This window comes from Mustela nivalis (genome assembly GCF_964662115.1).
Source record: "Mustela nivalis genome assembly, chromosome: 11".
Classification (NCBI taxonomy): Eukaryota; Metazoa; Chordata; class Mammalia; order Carnivora; family Mustelidae; genus Mustela; species Mustela nivalis.
This window is the reverse complement of record NC_139030.1, coordinates 45694693-45717355: the sequence shown is the minus strand read 5'-3', so window position 1 is coordinate 45717355 and position 22663 is coordinate 45694693. Positions and strand designations below refer to the sequence as shown.

The window sequence follows — 22663 nt, the reverse complement described above, 5'->3', positions numbered from 1 at the left end:
ACAGCAGCCCAAGTGGACTAAGACAAATGCCCTCTCACGTCCTTCTCCATGGAGCCTGCCCAGCCAGCCGCACCACCCTTCCCTTCCCCACTGGGGCACGTCGAGTACCCAGGTGCCTCCCGCCCACGGGGCCTTCCCAAGCCCACTGCCTCACATAGGGACCTATGAGGCTCACCCACACGACAGATGCCATCCAGCCATCTTCTCTCTTCCGCTGATCCCCTATCATAACTTCACGTTTCACAAGTTCCTATCTTACCTTCCCAACTACACTATACATTCCTTGAGAGCACAGACTGCCTCATATATATATATATATATATATATATATAATGAAAAATCTAGTGCAAGGCCACAGAAACTCTTCCCAGAGGAAGATCAATATATTTCATGAGAGTCCTCAAGGGGTCATGCTGCCAAAAAGTTACAGATCACTCCTTGTGTCCAAGACCTTGATGTTCCAGACCAGAGAGCTCTGACCCGGAAAGGTCAGCGAACACACCCAAGGACGTGAAACGGGTTGGTAAAGGGGCCTGCACCCCGACCCAATTCTCCTGACTTCTAGCGGCCACTTCTCCTCCAGCATTTACTGTCCTCCCTTTTTTGTTATAAAGAAATTTCCTTTGTGACACCCTTTGCTCTAACAGGATTTGACCTGCGCTGTTCCAGACGCTTTGCTCTGTTACATTTTAAGCACCTTCCGTTTGCCTGCTTTCCTTCACCCTAACGATGCCCGCAGAGATGTAATCTCCTCACTTCTCTGTTTCTATTATCACCTTAGCTGGCCTTTGCCCACTCTCCTTTCTGCTACCCGCGGCATGTCTCTGGGTGCCCTTTTGTCCTCCCATCCTGATTTTATGGGAAGTATTTATTTCCATGTTTTCTGTATTTGCCTGGATGTATTCTTACGGAGCTGATAGTAAGACTCTTCTGTCACAGCAGGAAACGACTGCTCATGGCAATTACGCCCGCTGTCTTCCTTTTCATTTTCCTCCAGCTCTTGATGAAATTGCGTTTCCAGAAACCCTATGAATTCTTTCTCAGACTCTTACATAACTCAGTATATTCAGCCATTTCTTTTCATCCGTATTTTTGTTTGTTCGGCGGGTGGGGTATTTGGGCTCATTTTCTCCCCAAATAATTTGGTGGCTATTTTACCTTCGGCTTTTCTCACGCCAGAGCCCGTCTCCTGCATCCGAATGGACAGTCCAGATTCGGGCACGTTTGGACAACGTTCGTATCATGAACTGTAGAATGAGCCTGTGACCCTGCCCATTCCTGTGCTGACTGAATCTGTTGGACTGATTCCTTGTTGGGGGTGGAGGGGAAGTTTGTTGGTTTGTTGGTTTGTTTGTTTACTCTTCTGTGGGAAAGGGATATTCATTGGGGGGTCCAGTCTTAGGGCTATAGTTTAGAATGTGTTCTTTTGTTCCAAGTTTATATCCTTTGTATCTTTAAGTTTGCCACTTAGGTGAAACTCAGTGTGTGTGTGTGTGTGTGTGTGTGTGTGTGTGTTCTGTGTGTCTGTGTGTGTCTGTGTGTGTCTTCTGGGAATGATTCTAGCAAGTATTTCGTTGGAGTTGAGATACGGGTTCCAACATCTTCTCCATAAATAGATTGACTCTTGGAAATAATTTCTCAATTCCACTGCCCCTGCCAACCCCGCCCAGCCCCAGTCCCTTGCTCTGCCCCACTTCCAAGGTGAAGGTCCTAGTCCTGGGAAGAACACCAGCAAAATTAAGGCAAGAATCCCTTACAGGCTCTTACACACCACTCTGAGGTCCAGAAAAAGCCAGTAGCATCATGGAAAGTGGCTGGGGATGAGGCAAGACATAGTGCAAGAGAAGAGAATCCCAAAACAACTCAGATACCTGGGGGTCTTTTCTTTTGGCCCTTTATTTATTCCCTGAGGCCCAAGTAAGACTGGCTGATGGTATCTATTGAGACAAGGGAAGAAAAGATTCCTCCCAAACCCCACCGAATTAGCAAGGGAGGTGAGGAGCGCTAACACTAAACCTGGGCTGTATTCCCTGGATGGGTCAGGAGATAGGGCAGGACAGATTCTTCGAGGAGTTGTGTGATGATCCCCTGGGAAGGATTTGGGGGAAGCAGAGGCAGAGAGAAAGGGTGTTAATATACTCAGGGCTTTTCTTATGGCAAATTCTTGCATCCGCCTCATTCCCCTCTGTGCTTGGGACCCTGGTGAACTTCGAAACCTGCCGGGGATGCCATCAAAGTTTGATCGATGTGTAAACTGTATTTTTGCTGTAATGAGAATACACACTGGCAAAGTCCGCCAGATGAAATCTTGAGCTGAATGGGTCACAGTGTGCAGCCTGGGGTCTGGTACAAGTTCCTGCCGGTGGAAGGAAACAGATAGAGCATAATTGTCAAGCCAGCCTGAAAAGGGGACCCCACATTCAATGCCGCTCACCAGACCTTTCCCCTTATGAATGTATAGGAGTGTAGCCCAGCCAGTTAGCAAGTTCAGCACTTGGTGCTGAAAGAGTCAGCAAATAAATAATGTGAAGACCATTGAAAACTTTTTTCAATGTTCTCCTTTTTTTCCTTTGAAGAGGTGTTGACCTTCAAATGTGCTGCCAAAAACTCCAAGTGTTCAGAAGATTGCCATGAATTCAGAAAGAATCGGTAGAAAGCATGAGATGATTTTTAGAAACGTATAAATTAAAGAAATAAAAATAAATCATATGCACTCTCTTGCTCCCTCTGAAGATACCCAAAATTTCACCACTAGAAATTTGAGAAACAGTATAAAGGAGCAAACTTTGGCATCAGGAAAGGAAGGCTTTGAAACCAAGTCTGCCTTTCACATGACCCATAGCCCTGAGCAAGTCATTGAACTTCTCTGGTTCTCAGCTACTTTTTCCATACAGTGAAAAGGTTGAACCTCATCCTTAGTGAGTGCCAATTCAAGAAAAACAAACATGTCAGTGAGCCAAATGTGTCCCTTTGTTCACTCAAAAATCTTTAATATTCTTTTATTCAATTTTATTCAAAATACAAATTATTGATTCCCAGGGCAAAAAAAGTTTTATCAATTACTCTATAAATAAAAGAATATGAATGATAATATAGTCATGGCTTTATTGAAAAGGTTGATATCTGGACATTTTTAAAGAAGAGACAATAAAGACACATTTGCTAATCTTTTAATCCTTACATCTAAATTGCATCCCAACATTCGCACAATACATTCACAGCCATTATCTCATCTCTCCCTCTAAGACACTATGAGAGGAAAGCATAATTATCACCCCCATTTTACACATGGTAAAACTGAGGCTAGAAATAACTTCCCGAGGACAGTATTGGGAGCAGAGTTGAAGCTAGAGTTAGTTCATTATATAAAATGTACAGGACAGATGTCATTTCTTTTTTATACTATATAACAAAATGTGTCAACATTTAGAAGATCTAAATAGCTCAGTGAACCATTATGTTCCGAATGAACACTGAATAACATAAAATCATGCATGGGTAAGTGATCCACTCAAATATAAAACAGATCAATGGGTTATAACATAACAGATTATGAGAAGTTCATTGATCTGTTTTCAAATTTCTTATTGTAATTAACCATCACTTGTTGAGTTTGAGAGTAGTATCAATGATGAATTTCCATAACTCTCTGAAAAAACTGTTATAGGGCTGATTCCTGTTATAAGGCTGATTCCTACCTATCTGTGTGAAGCTGGATTATTATTTTTCTTTTTGGTATACTTGAACTTTAACCAAAACAACACTTCTCAACAGAGTAGATGCAGAATCAGATATGAGAATCCAGTTGTCTTCTAACAAATCAGACATAAAGGAAGTTTACCAAAATATAAAGCAATGCCACTCTTCTATTTTTTTGTTTCAGCAAATAAAACTTTTAAAGATCTTTAGAGTGTTACTTGTATTAACATGTAATGAGCCTATTACTATTATTTTTTTTAAATTATTAAATATTTCAATCTTTTATCAGTTTTAATTTTTAACATGGTGAATTTAAATAGATAGAACCCATACAAGCAAAATCTCTCTGGTGTTCTCAATATTTTTTCGGAAAATAAAAGGCTCCTGAGACCAAAAACTATTAAGGAGACCACTATATGATGATAAAAGATTCACTTCACCAGGAAGATACAACAATCCTAAACTTGCATGCACTTAAAAAAAAATAGCCTCAAGTTATATAAAGCATAGAAATTGGCAAATCCACTATCATAAAGGAAGATGTAATCCCATCTCTCTCAATTATTGTTGGGTCAAGTAGGCAAAAATGAGTTCAGAGTTTACATCAGTTGGGTCCCGGTGGCAAGATGATGAGACTTTAGTGAAATATTCACAAGGTATGGGTCAGGTTAAGTTACCCAACCGAATATGGATGAAGCAGCAGGTGCAGGGCTAGTGGCACGACAATGGGAGCTAAATGGCCCAGAAGAGGACTTGGTCACCCACACCAGTGAGAGCTATAGCTAAAGGCGAAAGCTGACAAGTTCTGCCACCTCTGACAGAGGGGCGCCATCTTTGCCAAGTGGCCCCACAGGAGGAAGCTGCGAGGGCTAATGCTCTGCTCTCTCTCTCCACCTCTTTCCACCCACCTCCTCAAAACTCCATCAGTGGAGCCCAGAGACACAGGGCTAGGAAGTTCCTGACAGAGTTCACACAGGTCAGCCTCCTGCAGCATATCAGGGTGAGGAAACCAAGAACGTAAATCTGAAGGGGCCAAAGGAGAAGATTCAACACAGACATTGCTGATCTGAACATCATTTACAGGCGAAAGGGTCACGGGAGGTAGAACCCTGGCTGCGGCCACTGGAGAACATGCATTCTTCCGAAGCACACCACGTGGCACACTGACAGAAACAGGCCACAGTTCCAGGCCAACAAGCAGGTCTCAGGAAATTTCAAAAATCCATGTCAACTGGAACCTTGTCCTATAACCATAAAACAATTCACTTGTGAGGGATGAGAAGTCGTTAACAAAAAGATGAAGGGGGAAACCACATATTTGGACATTGTAAGAAGAAACTTCTAATCAGGCAAGAAAAAAATCATGGGCATTAGATATATTCAGAAATTCATGATAGTGAAAATACTACACATGAAACCTTACGGATGCAGCAAAGATAGTACATAGAGAGAACTGTAAATCCTTAAATGCATAAGTTAGACAATTTAAAGACCAAGAATTAATGAGCTAAGCAAGCGAGGACATTTTTTTTAAAAAGATAAAAATAGAAATGCAGTTATGAGTGAAATAGAAAACAAAAAAATACAGAGATGCACAAAGCCCAGTGTTGATTCTAGGATAAGATTTAAAAAAAAAAAAAAAAGCCTCTGTGAAAGGTTTGTAAAAATAGGGGAAAGTGAGAAGACACAAAATCGCATCTTGCCTTCCTCCTTCCTGGCCTCGGGGCCCACCCCGCTAACCTGTAGCCCTTCTGTCTGGCACTCTTCCAGCGCTGGAAGGATGTATTTGAAATCCGAGCCTCTAGGAGTGGAGAACACGGGTGGGTGAGAGGCCTTGGAGAGCCCGTGGAGGTCGCACCCATTCTATAGGCTGGCGCGGGCTGGGCAGCCGCAGCCCTGGGCCCTGGGGCTCCTGGTCCCGAGAGGCCCCCTCGCCCGCTACAGGTGGGTAAAAAGAGCCCCTGATGCAGGGAAAAAGTGGAAGTGAAGCTCCTGGGGGGAAAAGAAAGAAAGAGGAAGGCAGGCAGGCAGGCAGGCAGGCAGGCCGGTGCAGACCTGGGAGGTCCAGCAAGCAAAAGACAAGCCAGCTCTCCACTTGCTACTCGTGGGATGCAGGTGTGTGAACCCCACCATGCAGCGGGACGTGGGGTGCTGGAGGGCTCTCACTGGCTACCGGAAATCTTTTGTCATGCTGGTCCGGAGACTTAACTCTCCGTGTTTTTTTTCTTTTTGATTTCCCACTTGTCTTCTGCCATCTTCTCTTGCCTTTCCTGCAGACTCCTCGCAGACCTCGGTCGTCCGTATAACAGAGTCCTCTGTATGTGAGCCATCTGGACGCGTGAAGGCCGGAAATAGAACACTCCCCCAAATTGACCGAACCCCAAAGTTTTATAGGAGCAGAAGGCCGTGAACGCTAAAAAGAGTTGTGAGTCAGGTACACAGCCATCTATCTCCAGCTTCCATGTTCAGTGAGGGGAAGCGGCATTTCTAAACCGTAGGTGTGAAATGCAGGGGGGCTAGTTACCGGGGGTAAATCACTGCCAGCCATGCCATCCACTGTAAATGAGGAAGAGCAACACTCTGTAATCTACCTGTTGTTACTGGGTCTCAAACCACAGCCAAATAAACTGGTAAAATGGTAATATGGCAGTTCATGTTCTCACATCACAAGCCAGCGCCAGTCCTTTTGACTCTTCAAATGATCAGTCATTAATCTGCAAAAATACTCCATGTGGTCCCAACGAAAGCCCCAAAGTCCAATTTCTGGGAAATCCAATTCAAAGTTCAATTAAAAATACCAATATTCTTCATCCAGAGAAATATCTCCTAAATAACTCTTTCATTTCCAATTTTAATTAAAAGAACAGCCTAAGCCGTTGCATGTTCTGTCGCTTTACACACCCATTAAAAAAAAGAAATAGACTGCAAATGATTGATGACTATCCTTGTGGGGAGGACTTTAAAATGCTCATCCTGATTACTTGTAATCACCTGAAGGAAGTGAAATCTGCATCCTTATTTATCTAAACTCTAAGGGAAGAGACCTTGTTGGTTACCCAGTCATTTCTTCAACATAACAGAACTCGCACTTGAAAAAGAATTTTCTTCTGTTTCAATACCTGGGTATGATGAGTTGCCCGTGGACCATGATAGTCTTTTCTATATTTGTTAACCTTTAATCTGGATTATTTCTGTATATGCACAAAGTCACCTTTTATGTCTTTTAATTCTATGACATAGAAATCAGAAATGATCTTGATAATCTGTCGAAGTATCTGGTGAATGCACTACATTATGGTTTGAACAATTACTCCAAGATTTGCATTATACAGGCAGTTTGTATTCCTACTATAAAACCTAAAATGCAGATAAAGTGGTAAACCTCTAGCTAAAGCATATTACACAAGATTGTAATTCTTGGGGGGGTTGGAGGGTTCAGTTGTTAAGTGTCTGTCTTCGGTTCAGGTCATGATCTCAGAGTCCTGGGATCAAGCCCCACATCGGGCTCCCTGCTCAGCAGGAAGCCTGCTTCTCCCTCTCCCACTCCCCCAGCTTGTGTTCCCTCTCTTGCTGTCCCTCTCTCTGTCAAATAAATAAATCTTTAAAAAAAAAAAAAAAGGACTGTAATTCTTCTGAATTCTTCTCAAGAATTTCCACGCACGGGGCGCCTGGGTGGCTCAGTCAGTTAAGCGTCTGCCTTCAGCTCAGGTCATGATCCTGGGGTCCTGGGATAGAGACCCGAATCAGCTCTGTTCAGTGGGGAGCCTGCTTCTCCCTCTCCCTCTGCTGCTCCCCCTGTCTGTACTCTCCTGCTGTGTCAAATAAATGAATAAAATCTTTAATAAAAAAAATTATCATACACAAAATATGAATGTTTTCTTGTTGCAGCCTATTTTTCCTCCTTTCCTCCTCCTGAGCTTTGTTTTCATCAAAAATTGTCATGTAATCCATGATATGTCTTACGGCAAATAGTTTAGAAATACACGTGCAGGCCTGCGTTTAGGGTACCAGGGACTCATCTTATTTAAATGAAAACACAGCGCTCGTACAAGAGCAATACTGAATTTTCACCCAAAATTGCACCAGCCTAGCATATAAATGATGTGTAAATGAAGTACTCCCTGAATGGGCATTAAATGAGCATTAAGAGGGAAGACCATAACAGTCCATCATTTCAATGGTCCCAGCCCAAAGGTGGTCGAGCCCCTTTGACACAACAGTGTGACAGCTTCATAGGCATTGTTTCAGGCTGCTGAATCCAAACTCGGTGGAAAAGAGGGATTAAAATAGGCCCAACGAGTCACTGATCGCTGGACCCTGGCCCTCTGCCCCAGCCAACACAGTCCGTCAGTTTTCCAGATTGGGCTCCCCAACTTGGTCCACAGGAAGGAGGATTTTATGTGGTTTTGCTTTAAGTAAATAACAAGCAGTTGATGTGGAAATAAACCAATCAGTTAACTTTTTATTTGAATCCAAACTGGGCAGTGTTTGTGAGGTGCTCTCCAAAAGATTAAGAAGTGTTGCCTGGAACAGCTCAGGGGGAGTAGTCCCTCGGGAAGGGAGTCGCTGCCCCAAGCTTTGCCACAGAGGCTGAAGGTGTGCGGGGTGAATGCCTAGTGATCGTCTTTTGCTGTGAGCGTTCAGAATGAAAATGTGCTGCCTTTTGATGACCAAGGATTAATATCTATACTGTACATTTTTCCCCATTAAAAGATGGGGAAATCCACATACAACAGTCCAATTCTGGTAATAACCCATCATTCCTATAGGAATGGGATCACCACACATCCCAGTACTTACTGCCAAGCCTTGAACATGGTAGGTACTCAACATTTTGTTACTCAAGTCAACCTTGAGTTATTTCTTAATTATCAAAGATGAATATTTAGTTTTCACCCACAAATTTTAACCCAATCCCATAAGCCTGCTTTTGTATCCTGTCTAGTTAGAGGTGGGAGTGAAATCTATGCCATAGAACGTATCACTCAGTTTGTGAGAAATTTACCCAAAGCTGGCCTCATGGATATCATTCTCCACTCCTATCAACAACCCACTGAACAGTCTATTTCTCACTCATATTGTTGAAGGAATATCTTTTAGATCTAATAAGGAAATTAAATATCTAAGTGTTGCATCAAAGAATATAGTTCCAGAAAATAAATATACATATGTATACACATACACAACATTCACATACATATATATGTATCTTTTTTCTACACACAGCATAGTCATCTGACCTCATATATTATTTTCCAAATAATCTTTTCAAGAGCAAGTTGTAATTTTTGTCATTTTTATGACATTCCTTTTTATTGTGTGACTACAATAATGTAATTTAACCTTTTCTTAATATTTAGGGTTGACTTTAGAAACGCAAGTTAATGTACTCTCCTGTAACACAGTGGGGCTCTCGGGGCCTATTAGTGTACTCAGAACACCCTTTTTTATTACACTGAAAGGCTTTGATGTGGGGGAGGAGTGTCTGTTTGGGGTTACTTCTTTGCCTGCTGCAGGGTCTCTGTCTCCCCAACCCAGAGAATGAGCGTTTCATCACTTCTTCCTGATGTCAGGTGTCTGCCTCTAACCCCCAACCCCAGGTGTCTTCCTCCTCACCCCCAACCCTTCCACTTTCTGCTCCTGAAATGCTTGCTAGAATGGTTCACTCACTCGTTTTTCCATTCTGCAAGTATTTAATGAGGCTCTACTCTGTGCCTGGTACTGTCCTAGACACAGCATAGAGCCTGATTCATGTAACACCCACAGCCGGTGAGCATGCAAAGACATCAGTCAAAGGATCACAGAAATAAATGCAACGTCTCCTCTTAAGAATGAGGGAGCTATGGTATAAGAGATCCTGGAAATATCCAGGAAGCCAGAGAAACCTCCCTTGAGTAATTGACGCTTGAGCTGCCTTAAAGGGTTAACCCATGAGAAAGAGCAGGGGAAGAATTCCCAGCAGCGGACAACACAAGCGAAAGCCCTGTGGTCGAAAAAGGATGAAGGGAACCCATGACACGAGACACCCATGGCCGAGACCCAGACCTTTTGGGACCTTTTTGCTCCATTCTCAGAGCAATGGAGGTGTAAGTGGATGGGGAGACAGGTGACATTCAGTTCTGCATTTTGAAAACACTACGTGGGCTGCTGAGGGGAGGGCAATTTAGATGTGGGCAAGTGTGTGCTCTACAGCCAATAAGAGAGCGCGGCACCATCCCGCGATGGTGGCTTGGACTGGCGGAGGGGTTCTCAGCGTGGGCTCTGCAGACATCTGTGAACTTGGGTGGGAAAAGAAGCTCTTCTTTATTTCCCCAACTCCGGCATGAAACTTAGTATTTCCTTACGTGATGAGTATAGACCGCACAGCACAGCAGTATCAGCAGCACGTGGGATCGCAACCAAGAGGAATCTCAGTTTGCCAGTCACGTCACAGTAGCCACGGACATATCAAGATATCCGTTAAGCTTGTCACTCCTGGAAAATACTGCAGGTGTTAGGCCTGCCATGGTACTGTGTTACCCAAGGTATTAGTAAAGGAACACATATGTTATTATAACTCAATTTTTTAGAATATTCTGATAACTGTATTTTCAGCAAAATCAGTTTTCTTTGTAATCATATGTATTTTATTTAATGAATTTAAGTCTTTTTAAAATATTTTATTTATTTATTTATTTATTTATTTATTTTGACTGAATGAGAGAGACAGCGAGAAAGGGAACAGAAGAGGGGGAGTAGGAGAGGGAGAAACAGACTCCCCGCCAAGCAGAGAGACTGATGCGGGGCTCGATCCTAGGACCCTGAGATCATGGCCTGAGCCGAAGGCAGACACTTAATGACTGAGCCACCCAGGCGCCCTGAATTTAAGTCTTATTCTAAAAAAGAGCCCGTAGGTTTTGTCAGACTGCTAAAGGTTTCTACTGCACAAAATAAGTGAAGAACTCCCATGGATGAGGTGGGGTAGAGAGTTTGCGAGCTATTTGGGAGGTCAGTGTGGAATGACCTGGAACAGATGAGCTGGGATGATTGTTCCTAGGGGTCTGGTTCATGCAAGAGGGTGGACGGGCAAGCTCTAGTGTTTTACTCAAGACAGAAAATACTAGACAATCACAAGAACATCTATGGATAAAGGGCAAGGGATTTTGTTAATGGACTTGGGGGCATGGCATTTGGCCACTTTTTTCTCACTTTTTGGGTCTCCAGAAAGTTGCAGCTAACTGAGAAATATTGGTAAATAAAGTGTCACCATAAACAGACATACACAAAAAATGGGGCGCCTGGGTGGCTCAGTGGGTTAAAGCCTCTGCCTTCGACTCAGGTCATGATCCCAGGGTCTTGGGATCAAGCCCCACATCGGGCTCTCTGCTCAACGGGGAGCCTGCTTCCTCCTCTCTCTCTGCCTGCCTCTCTGCCTACTTTTGATCTCTGTCTGTCAAATAAATAAATAAATAAATAAATAAATAAAAATCTTTAAAAAGGAAAAAAAAAACAGACATACAGAAAAATATAAATAGGAATACTTACCAAGAAAATTACAACTTTTGGGGTACCTCGGTGGCTTAGTAGGTTGGTGGCTGCCTTCAGCTCAGGTCATGACTCCGGGTCCTGGGATTGAGTCCTACATCCAGCCTCCTGCTCCACAAGAGAATCTGTTTCTCCTTCTCCCTCTACCCCATCTCCCCTCTTGTGCTATCTCTCTCTCTCAAATAAATCAATAAAATCTTTTTTAAAATTACAATCTTCTAGTCACAAAACAATTTCCAGCTACAAAGTATTTTTAATATTCACAGACAAAACAGTTATTAAAAAATCTGCCATCTCCTCTATATTTTAAGACTTTATCAGAGGAACGAGTTTCTATTCCTTGAGAATAGCCTTCATTAAAACCTGTACTTAGGCAATAGATGTCGTCACCCAGCATCTTCATTCTCTGGTTTCATATCTCTATTCTATTAAGACCAAAAATTCTATTGCAGCTCCTTCAAAAAACAGAAACAGCATCAAACCAAATACCCTCATTATTTCTATTGCTACACAAGAGCAACATATTGACTTTGCCAAAACAATTAAACAAACTTAAATCATGAGTCACTAGCCAGACAGTTCCCTGATGACTTCATCCAAGCCTCCTGCCAGCTATCCCATCGGACATCTGTTGAATTCTGGGCAAGGGGAGGGTTGCAAGACAAGTTTAGATTCCCTCGCTCTCTCCATTCCTGTTTACCTTCAGAACTGTATAAACCTTCTCAATACGAATGCATTCAGAATGAAGTTTTAAATAGGAAAGTCAGAGGGTCTAAGCATGGTTTGCCCTCGGCTCTGCAGAAGTTGATAGAAATGTCCTCATTTTCTACTGTTTTCCCTTCCGCCTGTGGAAAGAACGTGTCAGACAAGAATCAATTCCAAATGCAGTAGACGGTGTTGGAGAACCGTGTTTTCCTTGGGCCTGTCCCTCTTAGGTGAGCATGCATGTTGTGCCAACATTAGACTCCTGCAATGATGCTTTTCTTTCCCTTTTCTTTTACCCATGCACCAGGCTACAGCCCTTTCCTGCAGAAAAAAAGTCTCAAAAGAAATCAAAACCTTCCCTATCAAGCAAACTATGATTTACACGATGCTGCATGAAATCCATCTGTTGTCCTGCCTTCAAATTTCCAGAACTTAATACAAAAGGTAAACATGTTATTTGATTAATGCACCTGCTCACTGTTCTATTATGACATCTGATCAGGGTCTTAAGACAAAAAAAAAAAAAAAATGTTTTTCAAAGGCATTACCTGCTATTTTAGGCTGCTTCCTGAGAGAGCCAGTTCTCCATAGGAGCAAGCATTTTGACAAAAACTGGTTAGCTTTCAAAGAAAATTCCAAATTAAAGTCTGCTTGGAAGACCGGGCTACCCGGCAGTAGGATGTGCTTAGCCAGGTGGCTAGACACCTTTCTCGAACTTTCTTTTTCTAATTTCCTATTTGCACTAAATGATATAAAGTCAATGTTGAAGTAAGGGAGAAGTTAGAAATAAATAATGTGGCCTACTTGTAAATATCTGTTTCACACAGAGAGTGTGATCTCCATTCTAGGGCAGAGAAGGCATATTTGCTTAGCTTGTTTATCTAAGAAAGCAAAACAAAATCTGCATGTGTTAGAACTCTTTGAACAGTTCACTGCAATGCCTCAAAACACAAACCAGCAAAAAAGAAAAAGTGTATTTCACTGATACCAGAGCCGAAAAAGAGGAGTGTCTCTCGAACAATTGGACCGGGCCCCCCCAACGCTATTAAAAATCCCTTTCTCCTCCTTTCTCTCTGCTTCTCTCCGCTGGCTGACTTCATTCTCACAAGTCACCCTTACCTACCTGGCTAGATCCAGAGTGACCTACCCTTCATATATATTCGCAAATTCCCAGCATCAAGGCAAGAGAGTAAAGAATCTCTTCTTCCCTCTGACCGGCTTCTGTTTTCTTTCTTTTTTTTTTTTTTTTAAGATTTTATTTTTTATTTATTTATTTGACAGAGAGAAATCACAAGTAGATGGAGAGGCAGGCAGAGAGAGAGAGAGAGGGAAGCAGGCTCCCTGCTGAGCAGAGAGCCCGATGCGGGACTCGATCCCAGGACCCTGAGATCATGACCTGAGCCGAAGGCAGCAGCTTAACCCACTGAGCCACCCAGGCGCCCCCGGCTTTTGTTTTCATAAATGCCACTGAATGACACAGATCAGTCTAGTTCAAGACACGTGCCCCCTCCTCAGACCAGTCATTGTTCCCAAGGGATACAGTCTTGTGATTGGCCCAGCTCCCGCCAGCTTCCTGTCTGGTGACAAGCGCAATGCCAGGGATGTGAGGCCAAATTTTAAAAAAGGGACTCCCTTTTAAATCATATAGTAGGCCAGGAACTTCCTGAAACTCAGTCTCAGAAGGCAAGGAAAGTGCTGTGTAAACAGAATAATAAATGCTCAGTCCATTTAGACAGCCCTCATGACTCTCTGTCTCTACCAGGGAAGGTTTCACCCTGGTATGACCCCCAAGATGCCAGGGATCAACAGAAGTTATTTTATATCAAAGGCCTTATTTCTGCAAAATGAAATTATACTTGTGTGAATTGTTAATAACGATGCTCTGTGGAAAAGAATAATTCTCTGCTGGTCAGAGGGTACAAATTTTCTTTATGCCGTACCAGTTTTGAGTAAGTACTGGAAAGCTTATCTACAGCCTCGTGACTAGTTTATAATACTGTACAGTGTGCTTGAAATTTACTAAGAGGGTAGATCTTAAATGTTCTCACCGCACACACACACACAAGGCACCTATGTGAGGTGATGGATATGTTAATTAGCTTTATTATGATGCTTATTTTACAACATATGCCTATATCAAAACACCATGTTGTATACTCTAAATATATTCTGTTTTTATTTATCAATCATGCCTCAAGAAATCCAGAAAAAAATAAATTAATAGAGCTCATTCTTAGGTTTTTACACACACACAGGAATAATTTTATAGTTACATTAGGTGAAGATTTTTTTTAATTCCTAGCATTCTCTGATATTCAAGTGGGTCTTTCGAAAGGTAAAACAAAACATGTAAGGGTTCTTTTTCTCATCATTTATAATAGGCTACATTAATAATTTTAGAGTGCCATTAACAATCTTTCCACATAAAAATAAATGTTCCCAAATTGTTCTAATTCAGCGAATGTCAGCAGTGCCCAGGACACTAAATGAGAGTACTGTAAACATGTGTTCTTGGTGTAAGAGGCTATTTCCTTCGTCACCCAGACATAACAGGGCAGTAGTGGGAGCCAATGTGAGGCGATTTTTCCGCTCAGTGTTGGGCACCACGACCAAACAACATACAGGACGGTGACCCAGAGGAGCGAGAGACCAGCCTTTACCCAGACCAGCGACTCCACCCCTCTGGGCCGTCCTCTCCCGGGCCATCAGATGGATAGGATGGGGGGAGAAACACTTTAAGAGGCTTTAAAGCTCTAAGATATTATAATTCTAATAAAATGAGTTCGCATAAAGGGGATGTGAAAGAGTCGTTTGTTGAATCACTTACAGTAAAGCCAGTGGTCAGCCTCTCCTTTCTGAAATGCTTCCCCGCCCCTTGCCACCCTCTGGGCTGGGCGTCCAGGGAGTACATTGCGGTCCTTGTCCTCAAGGAGGACGCAGGCTTGGGAAGTAGAGGGGAGCCTGGTGTGGAAACAGATCATGAGAACGCAGTGTCGCAAGGGCTCAGGGAGGGGAGCAGCAAGGAGCAGGGGAGGAAGTGACTAACCACGCTGGGAGATGCCTCGCAGACGGGATGCTGTTCCAGATGAGCTTGGAAAGGTGAGTTCAACAGATCATCTGTGCAGATGGCCATGTCTGAGGGAAGAAAATCTGGGCAGGGGAGAGAGCAAGTGTCAGAGGAGCCCAGAATGTTCTGAGAGAGGGAGTCTGGAGAGTGGACAGGTATGGGGACTTCCCTTGGAGGAGAGAGCCTCTGAAGGGCTTCACACAAGAGTTGGGCACGCTCAGACCTGCCTTGCAGAAGCTTCCTGGGAACAGTGTGGAGTGTGGGTTAAGGAAAAGGAGCCTGAGAACACTGAGCCATTGGGAAGATCCTGCGTTAATAGCCAGCTGAGAGGGTCTAGGCTAAGGCGAGGACAGGGGAGAGACAGGACAGGTGCTACTGACAGAGCAAGGTTTTCTCAGGGCCCATGAACTACATCATTTTTACCATGTTGGGGACCCTCTTCATTTTAGGAGCTAGGGACCCCTGAATTGAACTAACAAAGGACAGATTAACAGGAGAAAAGGTATACAACTTCTGTTAATATTTACCTGCATAGGAGAAAAGAACCGAACCTCAAAAGAGCAGTTAGACCCAGAGGCTCATGTACCATTTTAATGAAGGCAAAGGGCTTGGAGCTTCCCAGGGGTTAAACCATGGGGAAGTAACCAGAAAAGATACGGGGAGACTCATGGAAGACAAGATTTTCCTAAGGTTTGTCTATGAGAGCCTAACCCAATGTCAGCTCCCCACCCTGCCCTTCCTTTTGGAGGAGAAGGTACCTCCAAAAAGGAAAATTTATTCCCCACTTTGAGGCAGATAAAGGAAAGGCAGAGAACTCTTTAACACATCTGTTGATTCTCAATTGCCTTCTGCTCAAAACAATCTTTATACCAAATCAGCACATGTGGGGCTCTGTATTCTCACTTTCCTCACCTCCAAAATGAGGATAAAACTTGACAGATTTGCAGCTCATAAATAAAATGACACAGTCCCTCTAAACCACTCCAGACAATATTAAGTGTTCAGCACACATAAAGCCCCATCAGTTTTGTCATCACACACCGATATCTAGCTCTCCCTGAGGGCACAGGGCAGGGCTGACTGGTCCACCCAGCCTTGCCATGAGATCAAGGCAGGCTGGGGCTCAGTGACAAGGGAACCCAGAGGGATCAAAGGTAGAGCAAGCCAGACAATGAGGGAATAAGTAACCTCTGGGTACCAAGGGTCAAAGCTACAAAAGCCAAAATCTGTCATCTAGGTTAAGGCATTAGTGGGGAGGCAGCATTGAGAATCAAACTCAAGGAGGGCAAGAAGATGTGGAGACTGAGTAGGAAGCAAGGTTTCAAGAAAAGAGAGAAGGTCCAAAACTACTGCTTCTGTGGGCAGGGCTGAGGAGTCCAAAGGTGTGGGGAAACCCAACGAGTCAAGTTGGTTTAAAAGACAGGATGGACGGGAGTAGACACCCTTGACCCCCTCCCACTAGTGACCTTGAGGACACCTCCCAACAAAAGACTGAAGAACCTTCTTGGGAAGAATTCCCTCCACTCTGAAGAAAAAGAAGTTTGAGCCTTCTCGCCGGGCCTTCCAGGTAAAGGGACAATATTCAGTCCTCGTTGTTCTTTCCATCCAACCCTGAAGCTATGAGGGAAGAGATCATTGAGCAAAATAAGAACTGAGAACTTTTAGCTGGTTCCTTATTCTAAATGTTTTTCCAGTATTAATCCTTTCTTTTTTTTTTTTTTAAGATTTTATTTATTTATTTGACAGAGAGAAATCACAAGTAGATGGAGAGGCAGGCAGAGAGAGAGAGTGGGAAGCAGGCTCCCTGCTGAGCAGAGAGCCCAATGCGGGACTCGATCCCAGGACCCTGAGATCATGACCTGAGCCGAAGGCAGCGGCTTAACCCACTGAGCCACCCAGGCGCCCCAGTATTAATCCTTTCACTCCTCAACTCCATGAGGTAAACCCTGTTGTCATCCCCATTTTACAGATGAGCAAGATGAGGCTTACAGTTGGTGAGTAACCTGGGTGAGGTCATCTAGCCTGAAAGAGCCTGCTATGTGATGTAGGAGCACCCCCAACCCGGAACCACCCACTCTATGCAGCCACTGGAGGAAGACACCTGGTGAGGCAGAGGTGTGTGTGTGTGGGGGGGGGGGGGGTAAAAATAGAGGAAGCAAAGCCTAGGTCTCTTCCTCTGAGACTGGAGGGAATGTGAGCAAGTTTAAAGAACTTGCGGGGAGGGGAGGGCAGGAGCACTCAAGAAATTAACAGTCCATATTTTTTCTGAAAAGTCACCCTGGTTTGTGTGAAAATATTGGCAGCTGGGTGATGGTGGGAAAGCATGAAGTCTTCTGGAAGGAGCCCAGGGCCTCGAAACCCTGGGAGAAGGGGTAGCAGTGGGCCCTGCCCTAATAAAGACTGGGTCTTCCCAGAACGGGGGCTGCTTATAAAGCCAGGAAGCCCCAGAGCCCTTTCTTTAACAAGACCCAGCCCCTGTGCTTGGATCTCTTTCAGTGCTGATTTGGGGCTCCAATGCAGTATGATGGGGCCCCGTTGAAATGTTTGCCTGTGGAGAAGACGTGTACTAGAACCTGCTGTTTATCACGTGGCTCCAGTTCAGCAGCAGCAGCATCTGGGAGCCGACTGGCCCCCACTCAGATGAACTAAGTCTGAATCTGCAGGTGAAGAGGACCCCCAGGGGATTCTTGTGCACCCTTGAGTGTGAGCGGCACTGCTCCAGAAGGCAAACCAGTCAGCCCCAGAGCTGCAGTTTAAAAGACAGGATGGGTCAAGGGTCTACTGTCTCATTACCATGATTCTCATCAAGACAGAGATCTCTCAAGAAAGAGAAGTGTTGGGGCCTGGGTCAGCAATTCTGGGCATGGTCTGGGTATCAAAGTCCTGAGAGAGATGGAATGGGACACTTCCCCTGTGTTCCCTGAAAGGAGCAAAAGGCAGAGCCGAACACATTGCCTTTGGGCAGGAGAGTGCTATGGGCACATATTCTGTGGCCTGAGGGCCGTGTTCACCGTCCACCCCCACCCACCACCACCACCACCACCTGGTCATTACTGAGCAGCTCCTGTGTCCGGGCACTTCCTCGCTGCTGGGAAAGCCGCAGCAAACAAAACAGGCAAAAACCACTTCCAAGAAGCTGTCATTCTAATGAGGAAAGAGAATAAATGAATGAAACGAAAATACACTAGATGCTAGATGGTGTGAGAACTATGGAGGAAGGTAAAGCAGAAAGAGATACAGGTGATATCAGTGGTAGTTTGCGCTGTTAGATCTGGGGGCCAGAAAGGCCTTCCTGAGAATGTGAAATAATATCAAGACCCAAAGAAAGTGAGTGTGCAAGCTAGACAGTTATCTAGGGGGAGAGCGTTGCAGACAGAATAAACAGCCAGTGCAAGGGCCCTGGGGCAGGAATGTACTTGGCTGGCTTGAGAGACCAGGAGCCATCTACCACCTGAGAGGAATAAACAAGAGGAGTAGGACAGTTGGTCAGAGACTCAGCACAGCAGCGGATCCTGAAAAGCTTTACAGAACACAGAATTTTTGCTTTTGCCATGAGCAAAGGTGTGGTGTGGTCTGCCTTGTGTTGTCACAGGCTCGCTCTGGCTGCCATGCCAAGTGTAGGCAGGAGGAGGGAGAGCAGATAGGAGGTGTCCACAAGAGTCCAGCCGAGAGATGATGGGAACCCGGAGCTGGGGGGCAGCGGTGGCAATGATGAGGAGAGGCTGGATTCTGGATACCGAGTGAAGGTAAAGCCAAGAGGATTTCCTGTGGGAGAACTCCAAGGGGTTTGGCCCGAGTAACTGGAAAGCTGGAGCTGCCATCATCTGCGATGGGGAAGACCGCAGGCCGAGCTGGCCAAACAAAAGAATCCGGAGCAACAGCGCAGGGCGCAAAGTGCTCAAGGAAAAACATGTGTCATGTTTTCATTTCATGTGTTCTGGGATGAGTGGTTTTTAGTTTTAGTTGGAAAAAGCAGTTAGGTGTTCCCTCCACCCCCACTTAAAAGGATAAACGAAAATATCAGATTACCCAGCCCTTGCCAGATGTCAACAGTGAGCTGGCCCCAAATGCCTTTGGGCGCGAACACTGCCCTGAGCACAAACGGTGACGATCCCGCTCAACGCAGTGGAAACTGGGCTTAAACCCCGAGCTGAGCTCTGGTTAGCGCTACCAGTCACGCTTCCTGGCACTCCCCCGGCTCCCATCTTGATTCTCTCAGAAGCAAACTTCAGTTCATGCACTTGGTGCTCGGCTTCTTCAGTCACCCCTGAGAAGCGCCTTTCTCTGCCTCCACGGGCACTGATAGGGCCGGGAAAGAAGACCTGCCATCGGCACAATGTGGCCAGGCTTGACTGGCAGTTGGAGACCCCTCTTTCTTCTGGCTTCATTGAGAGCCAACTGACCTACAACATTGTATAAGCCTCAGGTGTACAATGTGATAATTTGATAGACATATCCACTGTGAGATATTTACCACAATAAGCTTAGTCAAGGCGTCCTTCACCTCACGTGGTTACCATTTTGTTGTGGTTGTTTTTATGGTAAGAAAGCTCTACTCTCATAGCAACTTTCAAGTAAACAATATGGTATTGTCACCATGTTCTACATGATACGTCCCTGGAACTTAGTCATCTTGTAACTGAAAGTTTGTTCCCTTTGACGAACATCTCCGCATTCCCCCTGGGCCCTGGTCACCACCATTCCACCCTTCCTGTAGTTCGATGTTTTTAGATTATAGGTGTACATGAGGTCAAATGGCATTTGTCTTTCTTTTCTCTGTCCGATTTACATCACTTAGCCTCAAGATCCACCAACGTGGTCACAAATGGCAGAATTTCCTTCTTTTCTATGGCTTAATAATATTCCTTGGTATACATATGCCACACTTCCTTTATCAATTGGCCATCAGTGGGTGCTTGGGTTGTTTCAAGTCTTTGCTACTGTGAGTAACACTCAACAAGCTGGGGGTACAGAGGTCGCCTCAGGATAGCCATTTCATTTCCTTTAGATATACACCAGAAGTGGATTTGCTGGATCACAGGGTAGTCTTAGTTTTCATTTTTTGAGGAAACTCCATACTGTTCTCCGCAGCGACTGAACCAGTTTGCCTTCCCACCCACAGTGCAAAAGGGTTCCCAGTCCTCCACATCCTCGCCAGCATTTGTCAGCTCCTGGTTTTTTTGTTTTGTTTTGTTGTGGTCATGGCCGTTCTAGCAGGTGTGAGGTGACGTCTCATTATAATTTCGACTTGCATTGCCCCCAGAATCAGTGATGTTGAGCACCTCTTCATGGGTCTGTTGGCCACCTGGATGTCTTCTTTGGAGAAATGTCTATTCAAGTCCTTTGCTCATTTTTAATTAACTGAGTTCTGTTTTGGTTTGGTTTTTGGTTTTCGGAGGGTGGTTTCTTGCTATTGCACTGTGTAAGTTCTTTATATATTTTGGTTATTAATTCCTTATCAGACATAAGGTTTGCAAATATTTGATCCCATTCCATTGGTTGCCTTTTCATCATTTTTATTCTTTCTTTTGCTGCACAGAAGCTTTTCAGTTTGATGGAGTCCCACTTGTTGATATTTGCTTTAGTACTTGTGCTTCTGGTTTTTGCTTTCATGCTCCAAAAATAATCATTGCCAAGACTGATGTCAATGATCTTTTTCCTTATGTTCCTTCTAGGAGTTTTACAGCTTCCTTTCTTTTGGCTAAGTCTATAATTCATTTTGAGTTAATTTTTGTGAGTGGCACCAAGAGGGGTCCAAATTTCATTCTTTTGTATGTCGATATCCCATTTTTCCACTGCTAGGAAAACTGAAGAGACTGTCTCTTCCCCATTGAGGATTCTTGGCAGTTGGAGATCTCTTTTTTAAACCTTTATGAAAATCAGCAAGGAACATGCCAAGACCACCTGACATGTCCAATCTGGTTGTCCTCTTGGAAAAAAATAAAAAAAATTCAGTGACTTTATACACAGCCTTCTGAAGAACATTTGGCTGTCATTCCATTTCAGCACCGGGAATCCTTAAAAATCATCAACCGAATGACTTTAGAGAAGATAAAAAAGAGTCAACAGATCAGCTGGAGTTCCACTTCTCGTTGGGGGCAGAGCTGAAACAAAGACTCGTCCGCTCCTGACACCCAGGGTCTTGTGGTACAGCTGATGGCATGGCGGGGAGCAAGCTGTAGGTAGGTCGACGGATGGCAGGGGTCCACTAGATCTTGTAGAAAAAGAACTTTTGTACTTGTTTCTTATACATAGAATTGAAATTATATTTAACAGGCACTATGTATCTTTCTCTGGGAACATCCAAATTCCTGATTATTACTTCGACCTGTGAGATTTTAGCAAAGCTTCTCCCTCTGGAGCACAATCTAGAGTAGCCATACCACACGGCATCTTCTCCAGCTGCGCTGCTCAACTTTCTGTGGGCTTTGTTAGTGCCACGAAGCGAGAAGGGTCGAGAAGTTTCCCATTATATTTTATATCTTGTTTTTATAGCAACCTTAAAATATATCCGTGTTGGTGACCTCTACTTTCCAGCCAACCAGCCCTTTGACGATCTTTCAGTTTTCTTAGAAAGAAGAGAGTTTGACTGAGGGTCATCTTCGAGCCAGCCTGCACGCCGATGACCAAGGAGAAATGCTCAGTGAGGCACGCTGCAGGAAGAAAGAGAACATCCCCTCGTGGGCATCAGCCTCACAGGATGTGGGAACAGGAACACTCGGGCTTCGTAAGGAAAGTAGCGACTTGACACCCTTTCGACCATAATGGAGTCCCTCATGGAAGATGTTGAAAGTTGCTCTGAAACACTTGTATTGTTTCTCTAAGTCTTTCTTTCCTTGCTTCATGTCCACTTTTTAAAGTCTCCTATATCTTTTTTTTTTTTTTTTTAATCTTAAGAATAAGGTGTTTGTAAGGCTGGCATGAAGGATGTATTCATATGAGGAAAGAATCATTGTAGCTAAAGTTTATGAAGTTGTTTGGGGCTCCCTTAGTTAAGCGTCTGCCTTCAGCTCAGGGCCTGATTCCAGAGTCCTGTGTCAGGCTCCTTGTTAGGCAGGGATCCCACTTCTTCCTCTGTCTCTGCCTCTCCCCCTGCTTGTGCTCTTTCTCTCTGCCAAATAAATAAATAAAATTAAAAAAAAAAAAAAAAGTAGGCACCTGATTGGCTCAGATGGTTAAGCGTCTGCCTTCAGCTCAGGTCACGATCCCCGGGTCCTGGGATCGAGTTCTGCATCAGGTTCCCTGCTCAGTGGGGAGCCTACTTCTCTCTCTCTCTCTCTCACATGAATAAATAAATAAAATCTTTAAAAGAAAAAAGTGGTCATGTTCATTATTAGCTTTAACGGAATGTTACAGAGGACTTTCCTTAGTAGAAAAAAGATAGTAAATGAGTTCATTCAGCAAAACAAAACAATAAATATTCATTAAATGGTTAACTTAAAAAAAAAAATAGGGGCCCCTGGGTGGCTCAGTGGGTTAAAGCCTCTGCCTTTGGCTCAGGTCATGATCCCAGGGTCCTGGGATGGAGCCCAGGACCGATCGGGCTCTCTGCTCAGCAGGGAGCCTGCTTCCCTTCCTCTCTCTCTGCCTGCCTTTCTGCCTACTTGTGATCTCTCTCTGTCAAATAAATAAATAAAATCTTTAAAAAATAAATAAATAAAATCTTTT

At 44.2% G+C, this 22663-nt stretch overlaps 1 long non-coding RNA gene across 1 annotated transcript; it reads left to right on the top strand.

The window, feature by feature from the left end:
* The first annotated feature begins 21001 nt into the window (after window positions 1-21001).
* On the top strand, window positions 21002-22145 carry LOC309843750. The gene is made up of 2 exons (XR_014300324.1): window positions 21002-21177; window positions 21560-22145. It is a non-coding gene; the product is annotated as an uncharacterized lncRNA (long non-coding RNA).
* Window positions 22146-22663: the final 518 nt, after the last annotated feature.